Source organism: Dermacentor silvarum, chromosome 5 (genome assembly GCF_013339745.2).
Source record: "Dermacentor silvarum isolate Dsil-2018 chromosome 5, BIME_Dsil_1.4, whole genome shotgun sequence".
Lineage (NCBI taxonomy): Eukaryota > Metazoa > Arthropoda > Arachnida > Ixodida > Ixodidae > Dermacentor > Dermacentor silvarum.
This window is the reverse complement of record NC_051158.1, coordinates 132,989,060-133,016,895: the sequence shown is the minus strand read 5'-3', so window position 1 is coordinate 133,016,895 and position 27,836 is coordinate 132,989,060. Positions and strand designations below refer to the sequence as shown.

The following is a 27,836-nucleotide window of genomic DNA, read 5'->3' as shown; positions in this document are numbered from 1 at the left end:
CGAGTAGATTGGTAAGGGCGATCTGGTAGGGATGCCAAATGACTGATGCATATTCCAGGGAGGGACGCACGAAGAAAGTGTACGCTTGAAGCCTGATGTCCCTGTCGGCCAGATGCAAGCGTCGCTTCAGAAAGCCAAGTTTCTTTTGCGCTTTAGTTGTGATATATTTTATATGGTCAGTCCATGTTAAGCTACAATTTATGTAGACACCGAGGTATTTAACCGATGTAACCGAGTTTAGTATGCTATTGTTTAATATATAAGTATTAGTTTGAGACTTTGGAACGGAAGTGAAGTTCAGGTTATTGGCCTTTTCTGTGTTAATTTGCATCTGCTATTTGCAGCACCATTCCGTTAGTTTATTAAGGTCAGATTGCAGTGTTATAATGTCGTTAGGGCTAGCCATATATCTCTCTGTAAATCACACAACCATCGGCAAAAAGGCGAACTGTTGAATTAATATTTAATGCTATGTCATTAATGTATATCATCATGTATCATTTAGCGCTTCATCTTGAAACAAGACCGGCGAGCGCACACTTTCATGTACGGAATTATGCTGTACAAAAACAGATGGACGCATTGTGAGTGAACAACAGAAACGATGGATGGTTAGGCTGCTTGACTCTCGGCATGTTTGAATGAGCAAAGTTCCGAATTTGTCGCTTTGTGGTGTATGTTTGTGTTCTCGTCATGTGCCGTCATAGCGCGGGTATACTTGCGCGCAATGTGTTTCACTCGGCTACAAAAATTTGCACGCTGCGGCATCGAACAGGCACCAAGACGTGTGCAAACTACGGGAAGGTGATCGAAGATGAGGGATATAGCACTGTGTGAACTGTCAAAAGGAAAGAGAGAAAGAAAGAAAAAGAAAAAAAAAACGCCCTGTCCCGAGTTGGCATAACGATTCAACCTTTATTTCTTTTTTAACCCAACATGCAACACCATTTATTACATGAGCTTTATCCATGGGTAAAAGTAATGGCACAACTTATTATTTGACCGTTCATTACATGCACCAGCCAGTCCAAATTAACACTATACTAGAGCTTATTGACGCATCACATTACACTGTAGCACGGCATTGCAACGCTCACCGGACTCTCGTCTAGTTGACTTCTCTGCTTTTTCTCTCCTTGCTTTCTCTATCTCTTTGTATACAATGTACTACCCTGTGGCAGAGAAAGCGATCTCCTCTTCCAGAGCTCAATTATTTGTCAAGCATTCATTTTACTCTTCGAACAACTACTGCATAAATGGGAAAACGAAACCGATTTTGTTTTGTTCTCCGCGCTCCCAGCACCAGGTGGAACCACGCGCGTCGCCTCCGATCTCGGAGGCGACGCGCGTGGTTACGTGAACACGCGTGAACAAGACGAGCGGTTAACGCAGCTGCATTGTGTAGCCAGCCGGCTTTTATCGTTTTATGTTGGACAGTTTGTTAGTTTACCGTAAATAAGTCTTGATTTGTACTCAAGAGTGGAGCAAGGCCCTAGGGAACAGAGATTGACGCATCGTGAGCGAAGAACAGACGCGATGGATGGTTAGGCTGCTTGACTCTCGGCTGTAGGACTCGCGGCATGTTAGGACTGGCAAAGTTCCGAATTTGTCGCGGTGTGGTGTACGCTTCTGTGCTCGTCAAGTGCCGTCATAGCGCGGGGATGTTTGAACGGAATGTGTCCGTCTACAAACTCTGCACGCTGCGGCATCGAAGAATCCTGTGTACGGGTGCACGTATGCGCTTGGATACGGGATAGCCTGCCCTCAACGGATGTTCAACAGTGTACGTGCGCTGCGCGTACGCGTACGTATGAGGTAAGCCCGTTGTAATTCTATTTGTTCGGTTTGCATAGCGTAGCTGTTTAGATGATGTGTGGTAAGCTGGCGTCGCGAACAGAACTATTTTTTTTTTCAAAAGGCCAGTAAACAGCGTCATAGGGCAAAAATGGCACGTGAATGGGAAAAAGGATCACATATAATTTCACATCGATCTCCATGGTAGCGCGATCGAAATTTTTCGTGTGGCGCGTATAACCTATTGCTCAGGCGCATTAAAAACTTAGAATAAGAGTGCATTCAGTTGCGCACATAATTTGTATTGACGCTTGAACTGGCACTATACGTGCGATAGTTGCCTCCTTGCTTGCATGCATTTTCATTGTAGTTACCAAAACAAAATTGTTAGCTCTGCTGTGTCTCTCCTTGGTGCAACTGCTTGGCCGGTATTTTGTAGCGATGCCTTTAAAGTAATAATGCCGTTTCGCGCTTATCGCGCTTTGCCAGTGGTCAGAGCGCTCACGATATCAACGTTGATAACGCCAGCGGACCGTCGCTCTGACCACTGACAAAGCGCGATAAGCGCGAAAAGGCATTATTACTTTAAAGGCATCGCTACAAAATACCGGCCCTTGTGGTGCAGCAAGACGTTTTGCTTCTAATGATGTCTGGGCAGTCCAAGCGTTCGTGTCGTATAGCTAGCTGTAAATGTATCAGTTGCAAAAAAATTGTACATGCCAGAGAAGCAAATGCAATCAACATAGACTGTATTTTATAAATACTTCAGTTGAACTGCTTAAGCAGAAAGTGGATATGCATGAAAATCAGATGATTGTGCTGATGCTTAGCAAGAACAAGGTAACATAACATTACTGATTCAATATTTTCTTTTACTGAAAGACTAGTTGCTGGTGTCCTGCTGGAGCTGAGAAGAAATCTGCTGCCTGCCATGACGCCATGTCTCTCAAGTTACTGCAATATTGTTGCCTTCAAAGTGAGTGGATTTGTTTCTATCAGCATTTTACTACCAACCTGCATCATGGCGATCCACTTAGCTGTGTACGTGATCACTGTTAGTGACATTGGAGTGCTGGTGGACAAGCACCCTTTGAATGTTACAACACGCAGCTGTGGCAACATGTGAAGGTGTTAATATACGGTGTCCCAACTATGATGCATAAATATTTTTAAAAATAAAGATGGCCACGTAGCTGGACAAAACCAAGTTATTATTACGTTTGCCATTGCTTGGAGATACTGAGAATATTCTTTGCATTCCGCCTAATTAGATCATTAGTCTTAATTAATCAACCTCTCAATTACTCTAATCAGATGAAAAGTGTAAATGAGGAAATTGTAGAACACCATGAACAACTCCCGATACAGCATCCTGTTGTGCAAAAAGTGCTACATAAAAGTGTTCTTCCGAGCGGGAAAGAAGCTCGCGAATAAACATAAAATTGCCGCATGAATGGCCGCTCGAGGCTCTTTGCGTGTATTCGTGGCTTTCTTTCACGCTCGGATAAACTTTCATGTAGCATGTATTTCATGTAAATATAATATTTGAGAAGTTGATTAAATAATTTACACCTAATTATGCAATTAGGCAGAATGCAAAAAAAGTATCTCCAGGTGATGGCAAACGTTACCTTGGTTGTGTCCAGATATGTAGCATTTGCATACTTCCAAACCTTTGTGTGTAATAGTTGGGACGCCCCGTATAAGCCAGATTTGTTTCTCCAAGTTAATATATTGATGACATCGATCGATTGTGGTCTAGCAGGCAAAAATGCTAAACAGGAAGAAATAATTTTAATTTGCTCTTGGTAGGTTGTTGAAGCAAATAAACCAAGTTGTTACACATGAAATGCGGCATTTGTAGGTGTGTTCTGCAACACTGCAGCCCTAAATAACTTTTGAGTAAAGTGCTACTACTATAATTTCTCTAAAGCATGCAGCAAGGTTCAGCGTTCCAGGAGGCTGGCATCAAGAGAGATCTATTTATATGGATTTCATATGTGAAAATGAGGTGTTCTGGTTTGGATGACTGTATAAACTTATGCTTTAATTCCAGTCTTGCATGAGGCAGACTTGGACGGGAAAATTGATTTCTAATGGGCGATGTGGTACAAATGAATGGGGTAATGCTTGTATGCATACACATTACATCCCTATTGCTTAGCCAAGTGGTGCCCCTGCATGTTAAAATCATGAAAATTTATTCTATGTAAAACAAGCTATGCTGCTTGCCGATTTATGCAAATATAAGGCAACTTTTCTAGGAATGTTTCTGGCCTTGTAATGTACTTCACGTTATATTCTGTAAGACTATAAAGCAGATTGTTCTTCTGTACATTTTCTGGAACTTTAAACTGCGGCAATCTAAACCACTTGGCAACAATGCTGTGATCGCTACCGCGTGTGGAGCCGTGTTCAAACACACACGAGCAAACGCAGCTTTGCCTTCTTCAATTGTGTCGCGGGCACTTCTGAAGCGCTGCCTATTTAGTAAATAATCTTGGTGGCATGGAAGCGCCATCTGCTTCTATGCATTGCTTTGTTTCCTTGTGGCATCACGTCACATTATAATCTTAATATCATTTTTTTCGTTTTCTGAGAGTCTCATATTGCCCCGCCTCATCATGCTGTAATTGTGGTTGCGTTATTTATGTGCAAATATTTATGTATAGATGACCACTGCTCCAAGTTCCATTTTATCGCAAAGTAAGCTACGAGTACCCAAAGAATTATGTATAGCACAATACCAAAGCCAAACTGCCGAACACAACCAAGCAGACTCAGTGCACAGTCTCTCACCAGATTGCATTGGTCATGCAAAGGTGCACAGCATACCTCTTTATTACTTGTTGAACAAGCTGTGAGAAAACTGAATATTTATGTAGCTTCAATTAAGTGCTATCAGCCATTAATTATTTCTGCCCTCGGCAAATGTGGACTATTATCACGGCATTCCTTTTCCAACTCATTTTGCTTATTATAGAGGGATTACTGCCTGTGTTCATAGGAAATAAATCATGTGGGCAATCAAACGCCAAGAATGTATAAACTTGGAACATTGATTGTGCAGTTTGATGGTTCAGAATAAGTATAAATACAGCATAAAAACTTTTACTTGAAACAACGCTAGAGCATACAGTAACCATACTTGCCTGCTGTAGCCCCTGTGCCAAGTAAATTTCAATTCTGCTTCTTGCATCCTATCAGAGCGCTTGTAACATGTTTCACATTTCTATCAGCCAACTAACCTGTCTTGTAACAGTAAAAATGTGCCAACTATATTTTTTAACAACATGCTAGAATATGCAGGCAGTTCGCTTAGAAAACTAAAGCCATAGAATCAATACAGTGATGCGACTTTAGGTTCGCATGTCACAGGTTGAGAAAAGTAAGGTGGGAGCTGTTTCCAATGTTCCGACTAGAAAGCAAAGCTAGTATAAAAGGTTGCACACCACTGAGCTCTGCTATAGAGGGCTGGATAGCACATTGAGCGCCTTTGACGGAAGCCAACCTTGTCCCAGAAGTTGGTACTTCACGGCTTTGCTGTGGCATTTCACCCGCACAGGAGTGCGGCATTTCTTCGGCTATAATGCTTGCCCTTTGTGCCGTAAGCTACCAAAGCAGTCCAGAGAAGTATTTCGAGAAGACGTCTAGAATTTTCCATCACAGCACTGACAGCATCGCTAACATGAGTGGCGCGTGCTGAAAACACTTGTGAATCAGAAAATGCTTTCTGTAAGAAAAACTTATCACGTACGGGTTCAGAACATCGTAAACGCTCTCACCAGACATGTGGAGACATCGCCTAGATGTGGAAAACCACAAAGAAAATTTTTTATGCCAGCAATATTATGCGACGGCACACACTGGTAAGTGCAGCGTATGCCCTACTTTTGGGACAAGCCGCTGCACGACACTGCATTTCCGCTGGCTTCATCTACGCCTGGCTCTGTGGGCAGCAAAGCAGCATCCAGCAAAACATAGTAGAGATCAGTGGTGCACATAGTATTTTAAGTCCCCTTTCTCGACGCCAGATGAACACACGGTAACTGTTTCCAAAGCAGAAAAATTAAGGGCAAGGGCTCTGTACACATTGCATCGTAAAGTGGCTGATGCTTGGGCAAAGCAAATGCTGTGCATGGTAGATTTGTATGAGGCAAGCTAGGAGTCAAAAAGCCTGCTGGATACTAGCAAATGACCAACATATTGTTGCATGTTGAAATTATTTTTTATTCCTCATCACTCATTTGTGTAGGGGAGACGGCTCTCACAACTGGAGAAGCCTGGGAAGCATGCAGTACTCCACAAAACCGGTTTCAACGTAAAATGTGTCTGCATCTCATAATTTCATGGCTGCAAGAGTGAGTCCACTGGTAAACACATCAGAGTGTTCATGATGTCATGCATTATCCACTTTATCTGCACGTCATACCTATCTTGAGAAAGCTGATATTGCCTTTAGAGAAATTTTAGATGTGAGCTTGCATTTCAGAACACACAAGCTTAACACACACAACACCAGAACAATTTGTTGAGAATTTTGGATCAGGAATCTTCGAAGCACGATTTGTTTAGTGGTGTTAAGATTCCGCTTAAGGTTGTTGATTGTTACACTCATATAGTGTTCAAGCATTGCTGTAACAACATTCTTCGCTTGGAGTACATAGTAAGGGTGTACTCCACGTGAGCTGGTGGCATTTTGCTCCATATTCAAAAACTGGTTTCTTCTTCAGTTGAGATTTTCAAGTTTGCATTCTTTATTAGCTGTTGTATGTAACCTATCCTAAACGTTTGAATAGTGAACACAACGTGACCTTTTTGATTGATTTTGTGGATTGTACACCCTTGCTGCAAACAATTTGATTTGATAACTGTTTCCACCTTAATGAAAAATAATTGCTTGAAGCAGCCATAGCCACCAATAATACTAGCATGACACGATTACGAAAATTGGCATATTGTACTATGATTTATAATGTTTTTAAACATATGGAGCTCTGCCTGTGGTGTAAATGGGTTCCTGATATCCATTCGTGATGCAAGAATTTCGTGATGAAAGTATTTGAAGAATAAACTGAAGCAAGAATATTTACTTACTTTTCAAGAGAAGCTCATGGCAATTTCCTCATGAAAAGTAAGATAACTAGAAATAAGTTTACTGAGCTGAGAAGAGTGCTACAAATGTCTCATTCAAATAGTGCCATATACAGAAGCTACAACAAATGTTTACTATTTTGGTTGCATTTGTATATATGGTCTTGTCACGTGTTGCAAGCTGTATTCAGAATGGCCACAGCTCAGTCATGATTGTGGTATTGTGCAATGAAGTACAGCTGGCATCACCCGGAAAGTGTCGCAAAGTTACAAATACAACTTAAATGGGTTCTTTTAGGAAAAAAGACTTAGCTCAGAAAATTATCCTTTTTTATGCAGCCTGTCGAGACAAGGTTTCTTTACATGGCCATGGCACTCAAGGAAGAAACCGAGACTGCAGACTACCAACGTTCATTCCTGTTCCGGCAAAGACGGGCCAGCAGTAACCAGCAGGGTTTTACAAAGTGAACTCATCACAGCTTGAGCCACTCCATGCCACAAGCAGTTGCTCCTCGAGCCACCGTGCAAAGGTTCCTTGGGGCACAAGTCCAACTCAGCGCCACCACCTTTCTTCTGCAGTTTTTCTACCTACTTAGCTAACCAGGTGGGTCAAAGGTGGCAGAGCGAAAGGGAATCACAGCTTTAAGCATAGAACCTGCTCAAGCCTAATGCAGTTTGAGAGTGAGCAGTGAACGAGAAATAGGTAGAGAGAAATAGGGACAGCTCTTCTCCCTCAGAGAATTGGCAGTGCAAAAAAAAAAGGGTATGAAGGCTTGAATATTGGCCGGAATAATTTTGCATAGGTAGGATAATGACTATGAATGTTTCTGGCAAAGGTAGTGGTAGTAGGCTGAATAATCAAGGAGTTTATATATAGATTAGAAAACAGATTTCATTCCACTACCATAATTTTAAATCATCCCAATAATTCTTTTAATTGATGGTTTATGCGTGTTGAGCGACAATGCTTCTTGATGCCTGCTTCTTGCTGATATCATTCTTATGCTACATAATTCACCTGTTCAAGTTCCATGTTTCTCCTGTACAAGCAAATTTACATTCATCACAAGAAAACTTATAGATGATTTCCAGAAACTTGCTGATTAAATGAGAGCAGCATGCACCCCAGGCTTTCTTAGATATGCGTTCAAGAGCCTCAGATCTCGTGAATGTTAGACATACTCCTGCTGAGCAAGTTCTTGGTATCATCTACAAGGTCATTTCAGAATATGAGTTTGCTTAAGTTGGAGAAACAGTCAATCGGAGACATGTCAAGCGATATCGCTGTCGATGCATCTACATTCCAACTGAAATAAAAGTAAATATAGCACCAAACGCAAGAATTATTGGGATGATACCATTCTTGCAGCGGAATGAAATCCTTCTAATCTAAATATGCAACCCATAATAATTCAGACTACTAAATACTTCCAAAGGGGTTGCGTCGTGAATTATGCATGTTGTATTTCGTATTTTCTTACTATAAGACCCAACGATGCTTAAACAGCAGAGAAAACATTAAGAGCTGAGTACTTAATACTTTATACTGCTCCATAAATCAGTTTCCCTGCCAACCTCAGCATCCCGCGCTAATAATGTTTGGGAGAATGTGTGAAACAAGGCACCTGACGCATAGGGTAGTGCTGTTCACTTTGTTTGGGAATGAAGGTCATACTGTACATGCATGTGATAGCCATACGCATCATTACCTTTCAAAAAAAGGAAGCAAAACTGCGAGTTGGCCTAAGTGGAACAGATTCATTTAAAAAAAATGTTTTGTACATAAACAAACAAGGACGAAGAAAAGGAGCAACACAAGCACGATCGCGTTCTAACAACTGGTTTTATTTTCGAAGAACCATTTACTTAAGAACCCACAGATCTGTGCTATCCAGTCAACAGAACACATCAATAGCGTATATAACAACACTTGTGATAAAAATGCCACGGATAAGCGCGACCCGTTCAACATAAAAACAGCAATGTGCATAAAACAAGCACTTAAGATGAAAAGACAGGAGCGAATCTAGCAGTGAAACAGAAGGATGACTGATGCATTTTTCCTTTAGTTTTGCAATCCAGTGCGCTTCCACAATTTCTCTCGTGATTTGATTTCGATGCCTAAACAATATGCCGGTGCTTCTAAGTCAAGGTGAGCACGCATGTTCTTGACAAAGCATAGCCAAATGTTTACTAGGGACACCTTAAAGACTGGACAAGTGTTGCTTTAGTCTTGTGTTAATGCATCTTGCAGTCTGCACTACGTACACATGACCACATGTCATAGGAACCTGATACACAACTTTCTTTACGCAATGAAGAAATTGGTTCTCACGCGGATATTTAATACTGCATTCTTTCTTTGCATCACGCTTACTTTCGAACTCACTTTTTATCCTAGAACACACACTACCTCTTGTTTTTAGCCGAAAGCACCACTTTTACTTCGTAACTCCCAGCCACCTTTTTAAGTCTGTGTGAAAGGCCATGCACATAAGGAATCACTGAAACCTTGGAAGCTAATTATTTTTGCCTTTGATTTTTTGTGCGTAGTTCTTTATTCTGTTTTTCATTAGTCTAGCACATGACGCCAGCATCACAGCGAGCAGGTACCCGGCCTCTCTCAACCGATCAACTTGCTCAAGAAAGGCAATGTTTACTGTGCGATAACACGACTTCAACAATGCTGACCGGCAACATGAAATGTCTATGCCATTCTTCACAAACCTGGAATTGTTTGAGGCATAGTTCATTAGCGGTTTTCCAGCTCGGGGCGTGAATGACCAACACACATGTTCTGGTAGAATTTCTAACTTGACATAAAGGAACTGTAGCTTGTTATCTACCGGTACTTCCGAAGTAAAAGTCAAGCCTTCACTAGTAGTAGAAGCCTTTGACTCTCTAGGCAAGGGCTTAAATTTTACTTTGCAAGTACTGGTAGATAAGAAGCTACAGTTTCTTGATAACAAGCTACATGAACTATGCCTCAAGCAATTCCGGGCTTGTAAAGAATGTCACAGTCATTTCATGTTGCCAGTCAGCATTGTTGAAGTCATGTTACCGCACTGTAAACATTGCCTTTCTTGAGCAAGTTGATCAATTGAGAGAGGCCGGGTACCTGCTCGCTGTGATGCTGGCGTCATGCACTAGACTAATGAAAAAACTTAAACAGGATAAAGAACTATGCACAAAAAATCAAAGGCAGAAAGAATTAGCTTCCAAGGTTTCAATGATTCCATATGTGCATGGCCTTTCACACAGACTTAAAAAGGTGGCTGGGAGTTACGAAGTAAAAGTGGTGTTTTCGGCTAAAACAAAAGAGGTAATGTGTGTTCTAGAGTAAAAAGTAAGTTCGAAAGTAAGGGTGATGCAAAGAAAGAATGTAGTATTAAACATCCGCATAATAACCAATTTCTTGATTGTGCGAAGAATGTTGAGTATCAGGTTCCTATGACATGTGGTCATGTGTACGTAGGGCAGACTGCAAGATGCATTAACACAAGACTAAGGGAACACTTGTCCAGTCTGAAAGGTGGCCCTAGTAAGCGTTTGGCCATGCATTGTCAAGAACATGCGTGCTCACCTTGTCTTAGAAGCACCGGCACATTGTTTAGGCAACTAAATCAAACCGTGAGAGAAATTGTGGAAGTGCACTGGATTGCAAAACTAAAGTAAAACGCATCAGTCATCCTTCTGTTTCATTGCTAGATAAAGAGAATTTGCTCCTGTCATCTTATCTTTAACATAGTTTCATCTTAAGTGCTCGTTTTATGTGCATTGCTGTTTTTATGTTGACGGGGTCACGCTGATCCGTGGCATTTTTATCACACGTGTGGTTATATGCGCTACTGATGTGTCCTGTTGATTGGATTGAGCAGATCTGTGGGTTCTTAAGCAAATGGTTCTTCGTCCTTGTTTGTTTGTGTGCAGAAAATTTTTTTAATAAAAAGAGTTTCAAAACTGCAAGGTGTTTACTGTGTGCAGTTTAAAAAAAGAGAAAAGCTTCACAGCTGTTACTAAATGCACTCTCCAGAGCTCTACACTATGCAGCTGTACTAGTTAACACAGAATACACTTCACCTCTCGTCACGGCTTAGGTGGCCATTCAGGTTTTTCAAAGGTGTTTCATTGGGACGGCACATAGAGCATCACTTATTTGCAAGATATTGCATTCCAATTCTGTCATATGAGATAAATTCATTAGAGAGTTTTAAATTGCCCTAAATGTATTACAGCTGTGGACCAGTACACTGGTAGTAGCTTGCAGTAACTATAGCTTGTGGAAATATAATTGCAACTGCCATGTTATGTGTACCTGCTAGTGCACAGGCATCGGCCACAGCAATCTATAGGGTACACTAGTTTCTTCTATTTTGGAGTACGCATCCTCCACCAGATTAAAATGTGAAGTGGATTGTCATTTGCGGCATATACTCCTGCCTAAACTTCATAACCATTGCTCCTCATCTGCTCTACAGATCATTGTTGGTACAACTGCAAAAGCAGGGTGCCTGTTTACAGCACCTGTAGAGAGCAAAGTCTGCAAATCTTGAATGAATAATCAAATAATTTTAGTATTCTTCAGCAAGGTTAACACTTTGTGCCTTTCCACTGTGGTGTTTTTCAAATTCTAAGGTTGGCACATGTGCACAAGGTTTGACTACAGGATGTCATTTTGCAGGAAAAAGTGTATTTGCGCGTGATGTTCTGCTGCACAGAATGTCACGAGTTTTCTTATGTGTCGGTCACCATCTCGGAAACTGCTCCTTTCGGAGTTGGAAGGCAACATTAATGCGAAGCACATTTAATGTTCGAAAAAAAGGATGTGCCCTCCGATCCCCTTATTTTCGATGGGGGCGAATTGCGAAAACACCCGTGTACTTAGCTTTAGGTTCACGTTAAAGAATCCCAGGTGGTCCAAATTTCCGGAATCCCCCACTATGGCGTGCCTCATAATCAGATCGTGTTTTTGGCACGTAAAACCTCATAATTTTTTTTATCTCCTTATTCTCCTCACTTGATGCCTAGTGTTCTAATAGCATGATCGACACGATGAGCATTAATGTGATGTGTAATTATTGTGTATTGGGGGCCAGGGTACATTCATTTTAGCAGCTATTTCGGTTGATTTGAATCAGTATTGTAGAATGCTGTTTGCCTCTTTTACTCGTTGTTACCAAATATCACTTTTGACTGCGGCAACAAGTATAATGTTGTTTGCTAGCACTCCTGCCAACCGATATAACTTGAAGGCATCTGTGATAAAAAAAAACAGCTAATGATTTCCCAAGAGCTAAGGTCCAGTGAGACCAATAAATTTTAAGCTAATACCTGTGGATGGTACTGCTGAATGAATGCCCATCCAGTAGGACTGTCCATACCATTTTCTTCCATAAAATTACATTGAAGATTTGAACAGAATCTGAACGTAGACTTGTCTGCAAAGTGACCCATTTCCTTATCCAAGTAATACAGCTTCAGCAGGAAGACTGAAACTTCAAGTCGTCAGTAGTGGCATGAACATACAGTAAACAGTGCTAAACTTTTCTCTATCTTGCACCTTGTTATCATTTCCCGTCCCATTTTTTTCACAGGCTGTTCTTTACTATTTATGGTCATACCCAGTTTAATTTGGTGTCCTTACTTATTTAATATTTGACCAATATCTTTTTTTCTTTATTGGATCTTGATGAAATGTTTATTGATAACGTACCTTCATTTGCCATTTCCACTGATCTTAACCAGACACACAGACACATCATGTTATTTTGCCTAATTCTTCATTGCTTTTTTTGCCAAATGTCCAAACAGTTTATTTTAATTCCTATGTTGATTTCTGGGAAGAATAGGTCTACTAGGTTTACAGATCGTTTTCTGTTTAGGTCACCCCTACTCATTGTAACAACTTACAGCAGTGCCCCTACACACTCCATCACAATCACTGCAAAACACACCCTTCCTACCTTTATTTTAACACTTCGGTTTCTCTTGACCTACTATATGCACCAGATGAGGGTAGGGACGAGTGAGCTATGCACATCCAAAACCGCTGCCAAGGAAAACAGTTGCTGCCCTGATGACACGTATCTGTCGAAATGTTAGCTACAGCAACATCCCTTGTTCTGACAATGTTGAACCACGTTCACGGTTTTTTAATACTTTAGTTACCGCTTTGTTGTGTTCTGTGATTGTCTTTTGTTGCCACTTCGTTTAGGATGGAAATTCACCAATATTATTTGTTTCTCCTAACAGCAGCAAGTTTATCCTTGCAAGGCATGTGGGAACAGCTTTCACCAGGAAACAGTGCAAGACGAGTGGTCGAAGAAAATAAAATTGCTTCTGTGATCTAAAGTACTTGACGAATAAAATTTTGCACTTATTTGTATATATGCCGTGCAATTCATTCATATCACAAAAGGCAAAGTGTTTGATCTTTTGAGCTATTTCAATGTGTTGGCCAGACAGTTTTCTCCATAGCGACCTGCTGCTTCTGCGATGAGCTGCATTCATGACATTTGCATTAAAAGATATGTACTATCAGGGACAAAAGTGCCCAGGACGTGCGGGTGTCGACCAAATTGCATCTCTGCACTATCAGCCGCTATCATCTGCGTTGCAGACCACTTTCCGAATGCAAATGTTAGCGTGGCTGATCCCAGCAGAAAGTGCACCAATAAAATTCGGTCGACATTCGCACATTTTGGGCACTTCTGTCCCCGATAATACATTCTCTAAACAATCAATATGCTCTGTAAAACGTAATACAGGAAACACCTGTATTTTAACGATTGGACCGTATAGTACAGATTTAGCATACGGAGCCTTTTCATTTCTGAGTACGGAAACACCTGTATGTTAACGGTTGGACCGTATAGTACAGATTTAGCATACAGAGTCTTTCGTTTTCTGGAGACGGAAACACCTGTATTTTAACGGTTGGACCGTATAGTATAAATTCAGCATACGGAGCCTTTCGTTTCCTGGATACGAAAACACCTGTATTTTAACGGTTGGACCGTATACTACAGATTCAACATACAGCGCCTTCCGTTTTCTGAATACGGAAAGCACCTGTACATTAACGGTCGAACCATATGATTCAGCATACAGAGTCTTCCGTTTTCTGAATATGTAAGCACTCGTATTTTGTAATACGGTGTATATTTTTACGGTTGTCCGTTCTACGGAAATGACCGTTCTTTACTTACGGAAAGTGTTCGGTCACAAATTACCAGCAGATTTGCCGTAAAACCAAAGCAATTTTTTTTACAGTGTATATGGACCTCCGGCAAGATCCCCTCTGCCTGGAAAGAGGCCATTGTCGTTCCTATACTGAAGCAGGGCAAGGACCCATCGTCTGCTTCGAGTTACCGCCCTATAGCACTAACAAGCTGCCTCTGCAAACTGTTCGAAAAAATGATTAACCGCCGACTAATACATTTTCTCGAATCAAACAAATTGCTTGACCCGTACCAATGCGGGTTTCGAGAAGGTCGATCCACCGCCGACCATTTGATACGTATTGAGACGCAAATTCGTGAAGCTTTCATCCATAAACAGTTCTTTCTCTCTGTATTCCTTGATATAGAAAAAGCCTACGATACCACGTGGCGGTTTGGAATACTTAGAGACCTCTCGCACGTTGGTATACGTGGTAACATGTTAAATGTCATAGAAAGTTATTTATCTAATCGCACTTTCCGTGTTCGTGTGGGAAATGCTGTATCAAGACCTTTTGTGCAGGAAACTGGAGTGCCACAGGGTGGGGTGCTCAGTTGCACTCTCTTTATCGTAAAAATGAGTTCTTTGCGTCTGTATATCCCAAGAAACATGTTTTATTCTGCATACGTCGATGATGTACAGATAGGTTTTGCCTCGTGCAATCTCGCAGTCTGTGAGCGGCAGATTCAGCTTGGTCTGAACAAGGTGTCTAAGTGGGCAGACGAGAATGGATTTAGCCTTAACCCACAAAAGACCACCTGCGTCCTGTTCTCCAGAAAGAGGGGTCTGCACCCCGATCCTGACATTGAGTTGCAGGGAGAACGCGTGCACGTAAAAACAGAACATAAATTTTTAGGTATGATTCTAGATACGAAGCTTACATTTGTGGCACACATACGGTATCTAAGAAATAAGTGTATGAAAACAATGAATATTCTAAAAGTGTTGTCACGCACCGCTTGGGGTAGTGACACACAGTGTCTTTTAAATTTGTACAAGAGCCTCATACTTACAAGATTAGATTACGGCGCCATAGTGTACCATTCCGCTACGCCAAGCGCCCTAAGGATTCTGGATCCTGTACACCATCTAGGCATCCGCCTAGCCACTGGTGCCTTCAGGACAAGTCCTGTGGCAAGCCTGTATGTAGAGGCGGACATGTGGTCGCTTGATATGCAACGTTCATCCTTAAGCCTCACCTATTTCCTGAAAGTAAATTCAAACCCGGAACATCCGTCCTTCTCAACCGTAAATGATATGACCAGTTCCACACTCTTTAATAACCGGCCGACAGCAAGAGAACCCTTTTCACTACGTGTAAGAAAAATTAGTGAAGAAATGGACATCCCACTACTTGAAAATACTCTGATGGCCCCAGCAAAGCCAGTGCCACCGTGGCAGTGGCAACTCATAGAGTGTGATACTTCGTTTGTAGAGGTCACAAAAGATGCTCCAGAGGCACATATCCGGATGCATTTTCTGGAAATCCAGTTCAAGTACTCGTCCTGCACTCAGTTTTACACCGACGCTTCCAAGTCACATGCAGGGGTATCTTATGCAGTAGTCGGCCCATCGTTCTCCGAGTCCAATGTACTGCACCCGGAAACAAGCATTTTTACGGCTGAGGCCTATGCACTTTTATCGGCTGTGAAGAGTATAGGCAAATCGAAACTCAAAAGCTCAATAATATTTACAGACTCGCTAAGCGTCGTAAAAGCCATCATGACTCTACATAGACACACAAACCCTGTACTTATTGAACTGTATTCTGCTCTGTGCAAGGCATACATGTCTAACCAGCATATTATTATATGCTGGGTGCCTGGCCATAGAGGCATCGAGGGGAATGTTCTGGCTGATCAAATGGCCACATCAACTACATCGCGAGCCCTTAACCCTACCGCTTCTATCCCTGCCAGCGATCTCAAGCCCTACTTGAGAAAGAAACTTCGAAGCCACTGGCAGCGCTTGTGGGATGCCGAAGCGAACAATAAGCTCCACTTAGTTAAGCCACAAATAGGTCCCTGGCATCCCGTTACGAAAATACGAAGAACAAATGTCCTATTCTCTCGTCTGAGAATAGGACATACATACGGCACCCACAATTTCCTTCTAACTGGAAATGACCCGCCAACCTGTGGTAGATGTGGAGAGAGGCTTACCGTGCTCCACGTCCTCGTGGAGTGCAGGGAAGCCGAAACAGAGAGAAAAAGGCACTTTCCCCTAGCGTACCGGTACTGTCTTCCACTCCATCCCGCTATGTTTCTGGGCGACAAACCTCTCTTTAGCACTAAAGCTGTCCTGGATTTTCTGAGCGATGTAGTATTGCATGTTATTTGCCCAATAGTTTCGTAGCGCATCCTCTCTCCAGAGGATGTCGCCGCGATAGTAGTTTTGCATAGCACGCGCCTCCAGGCCCTTGCGTTTCAAAGGGTCTGTCAAGGCAGCAGTGCTGTTTGAAAAGTTTATCAGTGATAAATTTTCGTTTATCTTTATTATCTTGCAATTTGTTCTTTCGTGTTCATAGTGCACCTCATCAGCCATTGCCATAATTTTATTACATATATATTTTACGCATTTTACAGCGATTGTTTTTAGGCCCTTTTACAGCCACGACACATCTACCTTTCGTAATTCATTGCTCCATTGTCAACTCATGAACACACTGGCCTGGCGCTCTTTGGCCATACCTGGCCCTTGCGCCATTAAGCACCATACATCATCATCAGGATTTCGGTCGTGCAACCTGGCAATCGGAGAGCGACAGGTTCAGCTCGGTCTCAACAAAGTCTCCAAATGGGCTGATAAAAATGGCTGTAAGATCAACCCGAATAAAAGCTAGTGTGTTCTTTTTACATGAAACAGAGGATTGAACGCTCATCCGGACGTAGAACAGTATGGACAGCGGATGCCTAGTAAGTGCCGAATACAAATTTCAGGCAGAGTGGGCAAGGCAGCAGCAAAACTGGCGACATGTTCAAACGATGTCTCATCTTCATGCAGTTTGTCACCGGCTTGGCTGCTTTCCCAGAGGACACTACGAGGGCCTTCCTGGATGCATCACCGCTCACATGTCATCACGCGCTGATGTTTACGCATGCGCGCAGTGACTGCCCTATCTCCGCCCTGGAGGATAGTGATGGTCTGTTCACCGCGGCATTTGACAAGATACTGAATTCTGCTATCGGTGACGTCAGCTTGGATGACCCGCTATTCCGAGTCATGGCGCTGGCTCCGTTCTGTACAAAAGCCTCGCCGCAACTTCATCGCTTCAGTGGGCAAGGCAGCAGCAAAACTGGCGACATGTTCCAACGATGTCTCTTCGTGCAGTTTGTCACCGGCTTGGCTGCTTTCCCAGAGGACACTACGAGGGCCTTCCTGGATGCATCACCGCTCACATGTCATCACTCGCTGATGTTTACGCATGCGCGCAGTGACTGCCCTATCTCCGCCCTGGAGGATAACCATGGTATGTTCACCGCGGCATTCGACAAGATACTGACTTCTGCTATCGGGGACGTGAGCCAGGATGACCCGCTATTCCGAGTCATGGCGCTGGCTCCGTTCTGTATAAAAGCCTCGCCGCAGCTTCATCGCTTCAGTGGGCAAGGCAGCAGCAAAACTGGCGACATGTTCAAACGATGTATCTTCTTCGTGCAGGTATGTTACCTTAATAACGCTTATTGTATTCGGTCTGACAATCGCTTCTTATTGCTGATGCCTTGCCCACACGAATGTCTTTCTAGGTGTATTTCTGTATGTGCTGATCTTGTTTACTGCATGAACAGCCTCCTATTTAGCGGCGGTATTGAAACAAATCCGGACCCTTCTAAACGCTCCGCCACTCAAACGGATTAATCTGGCTCTATGGTATCCAAAATGTTCGCTCAACTTCTTGCCGGGCAAAGTAAGATAGCACAGGACATAGCAGACATGCGAAAATCTATCGACGCACGCTTTGAGGCTATCGAAAAACAAATAGCTGATCTTGAGCAGCAGGCACCCTCGTTTAGCGCAGCACACTACGATAACCTAGAGAGCCAGATTCAGAAAATGTCATCCACTATTAGCACACTTTCTTCCCAAAATGATGATTTAGAAAATCGCCCCCGTCGGAACAGCCTTATTCCTTATGGTCTAACAGAATCTGAGCATGACACTAATGAATCGCTGCAATGGAAGTTCGAACATTTTTTACTGACGTACTCAAGCTTGATTTTCCCCAAATTGAACGATTACATAGGCTTGGTAGACCTAGAGGTGGGAGACCTCACCCCGTCATTACGAAACTCCTGGCCTTTCGTGAAAAGATTAGTGCTCTGAAGAATGAATATAAACTAAAAGGCTCTCAGTGGCGCATATCCGAAGATTTTTCTTCGAACATACGCTCCATCCGTAAAAAACTATGGGACGCTACAGCACCATTCCGTAACAATGGTTCAGTGGTACACCTCAGGTACGACCATGCGTTTGTTGATAATCAGCTCTACAATTGGGACGTTCTTTCCAACTCGCTTGTGAAAGCTCGTGATGGTGCCACTCACCATCATTTACCGCGCTCCCAAGGGAACAATCCTTGGCTTAACAATGTCATGCATGATAAACTCGGTATAATAAATCTTAACGCAAGAAGGCTTTCTAACAAATATTCAAGCTATTCCTCTTTGGTGGCATCACAGTCCCCGCATGTTATCGGCGTCACTGAGACCTGGTTACATAGCGACATATATGGCTGCGAGGTAACCCCCCCCCACCCCCCCCCCGCAGGGGCGTCTGCGTCAGCAGGCGTTTGGTGTGTTGCGACACCACGGACCCGAGCACACGAGGGTTGGACCCTCCCGCGTCTAACCGTGCGCGGCTTAGCCGTGTCCGGGGAAAGGGGGATCCTGGGGGTTGAGCCAACGCTGAGTGTTTGGACCTTTAAGGCCCCTCGGCGGAGGCAACACACCCCTTTGGCCTCGGCTTCACGTAGACGGCACCCCCGGACTGACCCACCCGGGGGAAATCGGTAGTTGCCTTTTCCTGTCTCTCTCTCCAATCTTCGTCTTTCTCTCTCGCCTTTTTATCTTTCCTGTCGTCTACTCTCTTCTATATTACTTCCGACCTTCTTGGCAGCGAGGGTTAACCCTGTGTGAGGAGCCAACCTAGGTTACTTCATATTCGGTTATAGTGGTGACGTACAGTTGGCGTCCGCAGGACTTGTTTTCTATAAGACCTGTGGCGTCCCCTTGTTGGGCTCCATGGTGGGCGGCTGGCGTTACTGCCGAAAACTGCAAATTTGGATGGATAGATCCTTTCCCAAACTCCCTGACCGCCCTCAGAAACGAGGGCGCACCGAAGAAGTATTTAAATTTTTTGGCCGTAACACCGAGAACTTCCCCCGCTATCAAGTAATTCACTGTGAGAAACCAGGAAAGACAACGAGAATGATCTCGCCTTTCCTCGTTTCCAAATGTCTAACTCAGACAATTGGCCCAGGCTATCAGGCATCCAGACTAGCAAGTGGGGACCTTCTTTTGGAACTTCACGACAAAAAGCAGCATGAAAAACTATCTAACCTAGTGTCTCTTGGGGACATACCCGTTTCAGTGACCCCACACCGCACCATGAACACCATCCGCGGTGTAGTTTCCGATGTTGATCTCATGGAGCTTACCGAGATTGAACTTCTGGAAGAATGGAAAGAACAGAATGTAATCAACGTAAAACGGATCAGAATGAGGCGTGATGGTAAAGAAATTGACACTAAGCATCTAATACTCACATTCGGTTCCAGTGTGCTGCCAGAAACCATCGAGGCAGGTTACATTAAAATCAGAGTAAGGCCGTACATCCCCAACCCTCTCCGTTGCTTCAAATGCCAAAGATTTGGCCACAGTTCACAGAACTGCCGAGGCCGTCAGACTTGTGCGAAATGCAGTGCGAACGAACACCTCTCTGAATCATGTGAAAACTCTCTCCACTGTGTAAACTGTGATGGGGAGCACGCCGCATACTCGCGGTCGTGCCCTACCTGGAAAAGAGAAAAAGAAATTGTATCAATCAAAGTAAAGGAGAACATATCATTCAAGGAGGCACGTAGGCGGGTATCATACCTGCCCAAAAACACCTTTGCCGATGTGACGCGTCAGGGGGCAGCGACACAACGGTTTCCGGCGGCTGTCCGGCTCACACGCAGTGAGCCGCCAGCGACGCCATCCGCCCCCTCGGCGGCTGCAGCTCAGGCTGCTCCGCCATCTCAGAACACGGGGCCATCGACCTCAGGGCTGGTGGCCTCCAAGGTCTCGTCCCTCGAGACGAGGCCTTCACGTCAAACTAACCGCTCGCAAGAGCGCGTGTCCAGCGCCTCGCAAGATGCGATGGACACAACAACCGGCCAGACGGCGCCACCAGCGCCTAAGGAGCGGCGAGAATCTCTCGACCGCTCCAGAAAAGAAAAATCTCGTATCACGGCGCCTGCAAAGGGCCCCGTGAGCTAATCCTCACCTCTTAAACACACAGCACAAACACATCTGTGATTATGGAGACACAAATACTTCAGTGGAATGTCAGAGGACTTCTTCACAACCTCGACGACATTACAGAACTCCTACACAAACATAATCCTAAGTTGCTGTGTGTTCAAGAGACACATCTGAAACCTACAAACACAAACTTCCTTCGTCAATACACCATCTTCCGAAAAGACCGTAACGAGGCTAACGCCTCCGGCGGTGTAGCAATAGTTGCCGACAAGTCCGTAGCTTGTCGACACGTCGCCCTTCGGACGCCCCTTGAGGCAGTGTCTGTTCGGGCTATCCTATTTAACAAATTGGTCACGGTATGTTCTATTTACATACCCCCAAATCATCACCTCGAGAAAACAGACTTTTATAATCTTATCGATCAACTTCCCGAGCCCTACATACTCGTGGGAGATTTTAACGCCCACAATACATTGTGGGGAGACTCACGATGCGACGCGAGAGGCCGTTTCGTAGAAAACTTTTTAGTAAACTCCGGTGCATGCCTCTTTAATAAGAAGGAGCCAACATATTATAATCCTCACCACAATTCCTATTCATCGATAGACTTGGCGATTGGATCTGCTTCCCTATTTCCTGACTTAGAATGGAATGTAATCAAAAACCCATTCGGAAGTGACCACTTTCCATTAACTCTAAGCCTAGTAACGCAAGGTGACTCCCCTCCACATGTACCTAGATGGAAACTAGCCTCTGCTGATTGGAAACGTTTTAAGGAATCGACTTTTATATCCCGTGATTTTATCAGCGAATTTAGTATAGATGACGCGACAGCGTATTTTACCGATTTTATCATCGAGGCAGCAAAGAAGTTCATTCCACAATCAAGCGGTTGCTCATCCCGAAGACGAGTTCCATGGTGGAACGATGAGTGCAAGGAGGCGCGTAAAAAACAAAATAAAGCGTGGGGCATACTTCGCCGATTCCCAACTGCAGAAAATTTGATGGAATTTAAAAACATAAAATCACAAGGAAGGCGAACGCGACGGCAAGCTAAAAGGGCAAGCTGGGAGAAGTTCCTGTCCGGCATCAATTCATACACACAGGAGGCAAAAGTATGGAGCGGACTAAGGAGGCTTAAGGGACAACAAGTTCATCCGTTGCCCGTGGTGGATAAAGAAGGAAACACGTTGGAAGACCAGGCCAACGCACTTGGTCAACACTTCGAGCATGTGTCTAGCTCCACCCACTACTCAGCGAGCTTCCTGAAGTGCAAAACAATAGAAGAATGTAAGCCACTAAACCGAAAATGCAGCCCAAATAACCCTTATAATCGTCCTTTTGGCGTTGCCGAACTTAAAGCTGCCTTGTCAGCATGTCAGAGCTCTGCACCGGGTCCGGATCTAATCATGTACGATATGATTAAGCACTTGCACCCCGACACGCAAATCACACTACTCACACTTTTTAACACTATCTGGGCCGCTGGGTATCTGCCAGCTAAATGGAAAGAAGCTATTGTCATCCCAATTTTAAAGCACGGTAATGATACATCATTGGTGACCAGCTACCGGCCTATAGCACTTACGAGCTGCCTTTGCAAACTTTTTGAGAAAATGATCAATCGCCGTCTTGTACATTTCTTAGAGTCTAACAAAATGCTTGACCCATTTCAATGTGGCTTTAGGGAAGGCCGATCTACAACCGACCACCTCGTTCGCATCGAAGCAAACATCCGTGATGCTTTTGTACACAATCAGTATTTCTTGTCTATATTTCTCGATATGGCAAAGGCGTACGATACGACATGGCGGTACGGTATCTTACGAGACCTGTCGCATATGGGCATTCGAGGTAATATGCTTAGCACTATAGAAAGCTACCTGTCTAACCGTACTTTTCGAGTCAGAATTGGCAACGTATTGTCCCGCCCATTTACACAAGAAACTGGTGTACCTCAAGGAGGGGTGCTCAGTTGCACACTGTTCATTGTTAAGATGACCTCGCTCCGTGCATCACTACCTCCAGCAATCATCTATTCTGTCTATGTAGACGATGTGCAATTAGGCTTTAAATCCTGTAACCTCGCAGTTTGTGAACGACAGATACAGCAAGGCCTAAACAAAGTGTCTAAATGGGCAGACGAAAACGGATTTAATCTTAACCCCCAGAAAAGTTCCTGTGTCCTTTTCACAAGAAAGCGAGGACTAGTCCCCGACCCCAGTATCGAAGTGTCTGGGCAACGAATACCTGTGAACAAGGAGCACAAGTTTTTAGGTATTGTACTTGATGCAAAATTGACCTTCATTCCGCACATCAAATATCTGAAGGCAAAATGCCTAAAAACAATGAACTTAATGAAAATTCTCTCTCATACAACATGGGGAAGTGATAGGAAGTGCCTAATTAACCTCTATAAGAGCCTTGTTCGATCACGTTTGGATTATGGTGCCATGGTATACCACTCAGCCGCGCCAAGCGCGCTAAAAATACTGGATCCCGTCCACCATCTGGGTATCCGATTAGCCACAGGCGCCTTCAGAACAAGCCCTATTGAGAGTCTATACGTAGAATCAAATGAGTGGTCCCTTCACCTACAAAGAACATACACCAGTTTCACATATTTCTTCAAAGTACAGTCTAACCCTCGACATCCTTGCTACAAACATCTTAACGATATGGCATCTGCTGCACTATTCCATAATCGACCCTCAGTGAGAGAGCCTTTCTCAATGCGGGTCAGAAAACTTTTCGATGAAATGAATGTCCCAATCCTCGAAAATTGCCTGATGGCTCCAGTAGAGCTGTCGCCGCCGTGGCAATGGCAAATCGTTGAATGCGACACATCATTTGTAGATGTAACAAAACACGCCCCAGAGGCGCACATACATATGCACTTTCGAGAGCTTCAGTCGAAGTACACCTGCCCAGAGTTTTACACGGATGCGTCGAAATCACAAGCCGGCGTCTCTTACGCGGCTGTTGGCCCATCGTTTTCTGAATCTGACGTCTTACATCCTGAAACCAGTATCTTCACGGCAGAGGCCTATGCCTTACTGTCGGCTACTAAACACATCAAGAAAGCCAAGCTCCCAAAGGCCATTATATTCACAGATTCCTTAAGTGTCGTGAAATCTTTGAAATCTCTACGAAAACAGAAAAATCCTGTTATAAATAACCTCTATTCATTACTCTGCAATATGTATGCTTCTAATCAACACGTTGTAATATGTTGGGTGCCTGGGCACAGGTATATAGAGGGTAACGAGCTTGCCGACAAAATGGCAACTTCCATAGCAACAAAACCTAGCAATTTTTCCATACCCGTTCCTGCCACAGACTTAAAGCCATTTCTACGCAAAAAACTCAGAAACTATTGGCAACACTTATGGGATGAACAAACACTGAACAAACTCCATGTAATTAAGCCCCTTTTGGGCAACTGGCCATCATTAACAAAGTCACGACACACTGAAGTTCTCTTTTGCCGCCTTAGAATAGGACATACATATGGTACACATTCATATATTTTAACTGGTGCTGAACCTCCCCTCTGAGGCAGATGTGGAGAAAGGCTGACCGTACTCCACGTCTTACTGGAGTGTCGGGAAGCCGAAACAGAGAGAAGGAAACATTTCCCTGTAGCATACCACTATCATATCCCTCTTCATCCTACGATGTTTATTGGTGAAGAACCTCTTTTTAACGCCAAAGCAGTTCTCCGTTTCTTGAACGATGTTGTACTACACGTTATTAGCCCAATAAGTTCATAGCGCATCCTCTCTCCAGAGGATGCTGCTGTGATAGTTTATTTTTATAGCACGTGCCTTCAGGCCCTTGTGTTTCAAGGGCTTTGTTTAGGCAATTGTGCTTCTGGCCAATTCTTGCATCTGTTATATTTTGTAAATCGTATCATTCTCCCTCAATGCATTCTTCGTTTTCATAGCACACCTCATTAGCCATTGCCATGATCTTAATACATGTATGTTTTACGCACTTTACAGCGACTATTTTAGGCCTCTTTACAGCCACGCCTCATCTATTTCTCAGAATTCATCGCTCCACTGCAAGCTCACAAACACTGGCATGGCGCTCTTTGGCCATACTTGGCCCTTGCGCCATTAAACACCATACATCATCATCATCATCCCCCCACCCCCCCCCCCCACCCCAGGATATAACGTCTTAAGAGTAGACAGAAAAGCGGGCAGAGGTGCAGAGGGGCACAGGCGTTGCTTTGTTGTTGCCCTCTTACCTACAGTACTCTGTACTACAATCCCCACCTGAAATAGAGACGATTTGGTGTAAGGTGCACATTAATAAAACGAATGTAATCATTGGTGTGTTTTATCGACCTCCCAAACATACCCCGAATGAAACAACGATCTTTCATGCGTTCATCCAAGAGCGCGGTTTTGGCTCTTGAAATTTAATCTGCATGGGGGACTTTAATGTACCTAACATTTCATGGCCTTCATTATCGGTAACAGGTGATAACATCCCTCTTTCTAGAGAGTTCCTTGAATTTTCACTATCCCTTGGATTGAAACAAATTGTATCTGATCCTACTAGAGAGTCCACTACACTGATTTGATTTTCTTAAATGCACCGCTCATTACAAGTGGCTTTGAGTGTGAGATTACTGACGGTATTTCCGATCACAAAGCTGTGATTGCTACTATTAATCTTTCAGTTTTAAGGCGCCACTATGAATATACCAGTTTTTATGATTATAATCATGCAAATGATACATCCATACTTGATACATTAAGCAATTCATTTGACAGATTCTCCCGGATATGCACTACCAGTGATATCAATGCTATAGTATCCCATTTTGAAAACATTGTTCCTACTTGCATAGAGGGCTATGTGCCATTAAAAGCGAAAAAAAAATATCGACCTTCCTTGGATGACACGGGAAATACTTCATTTGAAGCGTCGAATAGCCAGAGCACGTCGGAAGCGCCATATGAATGCCGAAACAAATGCCCAGTTTCGCTTTATGAAGGAAGAACTTCGCCAAAAATTCATGCAGCTAAGAACTTCTATTATCAGTTCACTCTACCTAATTTGGTTAAAAATAACCCAAGAAACTTTTGGAGTTTGATTTCGCCTATGAAGAATACCACCCAGACATTTCTATTAGATGATTCTGAAATAAGTGATCCTGGAGCTATTGCTAAAGCATTCAATGAGTATTTTCAGTCAGTATTTACACAGGACAACGGAGAAATTCCTTATTGCTCCACGTCAACTAACATATCCTGTGCAATTACCAATGTTAAAATATCTAAGCAAGGAGTCCTGAACCTTATTTTAAATCTTGACACCAAAAAAGGCTGCAGTCCGGACAATGTAAACAATGTGTTCCTTCATCATTATGCGCTTTGGACATGTCAGTACCTTCCATTGTTGACCTTGTTCCATTGTTCAAATCAGGGCAGAAACAATCCTTTCTAAATTACAGACCCATTTCTTTAACTTCTCATGCATGCAAACTCCTTGAACACATAATTTATAAACACATTATCACTTTTCTCGATTCTAATAACATTTTGTGCAGCGCTCAGCATGGATTTCGTAGTGGTTTTAGCACAGTCACTCAATTAACTGAATTAACTCATGACATCGCTTTTGCTCTTGATTTAGGTCATTCAGTAGATGCGCTCTTCTTTGATTTCTCCAAAGCATCTGATACTGTACCACATCATAAAGTATTACATAAACTCTAAGCCTTATCCTTAATAACCCTCTTCTTGTTGACTGGATCCGTAGTTTTCTTTATAATCGTTCACAGTATGTTTCTTTTAATTTATTAAACTCCCCTGACGCATCAGTATCTTCCGGAGTACCCCAAGGTTCTATTTTAGGGCCTTTGACATTCCAAACTCTGTTTCGTTAAAAATTCGGCTTTACGCAGACGACTGCGTTCTCTACAACGTCACTTCTACACCTAATGATCATAACACTCTGAATCAATCTTTTATAAACTTTTGTGAATGGTGCGAACGCTGGCAAATGAACATTAACTTTAAAAAAACAGTCGTCATGTCCTTTCACAAGCATGCTAATTGCTCATTTTTAATTACTCCTATAAATCCACTTTTGTGCCGCGCGCATACGAATGTAAGTATTTAGGCCTCCTTTTCACTCCAAGGTTATCCTGGTCCGAACATATTCTAACAACTTGCAACAAAGCACGGAAAAAACTTGGTTTCCTGACCCGAACCCTACGTGTTGCCCCGAAAGAAACTAAATTCCTTACATACAAAACACTTGTAAGACCTATTCTTGAATATGCGGCTACCCTATGGAACCCTTACAAAATTTTGGACAATCATAAAATTTTTCTGTTAAGAAAAAGGCGGTTCGTTTTATATACCACCGCTACGACAGAATGTTTTCACCCTCATCTCATCTGCATTGCTTGGTTTAACCCCTCTCTCCCACCGACGTCACATCAATTCTCTGAAACTTCTGCACTCTTTATTTCACTCTCCGTATTATGCCTCCACTAACACATATCTGACCCGCGCAAAGCCCCTGAATACGAGAAACAGCAATAAATTAAACTTATCAGTCTTTTTTGCTCGCACCAACACTTTTAAATACAGTTTCTTTCCTAGGACTATTGAACTCTGGAATGATCTGCCTGGTTCTATCCGTTGTTTACACATAAAGAATTTGTAGATGCTATTGAGAACTCCCTTTAACCATGTTTTCACATATGCTTCCTTTTTTGTGATTTGTATTTGCCACATTGTATTCCCCCTCTTCTGCAATAGCCCTCGAGGGCTGCAGTATTTGTAAATAAATAAAATAAATAAAAATAATACTAGACACAAAGCTTACATTCATCCCACACATAAAGTATCTTAAGAACAAACGCTTGAAAACAATGTAACATTCTTAAACTTTTGTCGCACACAACGTGGGGTAGTGATAGGAAATGCCCCATGAACCTATATAAGAGCCTTATACATGCACGATTAGACTACGGGGCTATAGTGTACCAGTCTCCTACGCCCAGCACGCTAAAGATGCTGGATTCCGTCCATAATCTAGGCACCCGCTTGGCCACAGGTGCTTTTAGGACAAGTGCTGTGGAAAGTCTCTATGTAGAGGCAAATGAGAAGTCACTCCACCTACAAAGGACATACTCCAGCTTCACATATTTTCTAAAGGTAAATAACCTTGAACATCCGGCATATTCGAGCATATATGACACGACTAGTACCAGACTCTTTCAGAATCGACCTG

General features: G+C 43.2%; 1 long non-coding RNA gene across 2 annotated transcripts; it reads left to right on the top strand.

The window, feature by feature from the left end:
* Positions 1-1,377: 1,377 nt before the first annotated feature.
* On the top strand, positions 1,378-13,286 carry LOC125946014 (uncharacterized). 2 transcript variants are annotated; one of them, XR_007467318.1, is made up of 4 exons: positions 1,378-1,815; positions 2,682-2,770; positions 7,228-7,492; positions 13,141-13,286. It is a non-coding gene; the product is annotated as an uncharacterized LOC125946014 (long non-coding RNA). The 2 variants fall into 2 exon arrangements; XR_007467317.1 differs by having other exon boundaries at positions 2,677-2,770.
* The last annotated feature ends 14,550 nt before the right edge of the window (positions 13,287-27,836 follow it).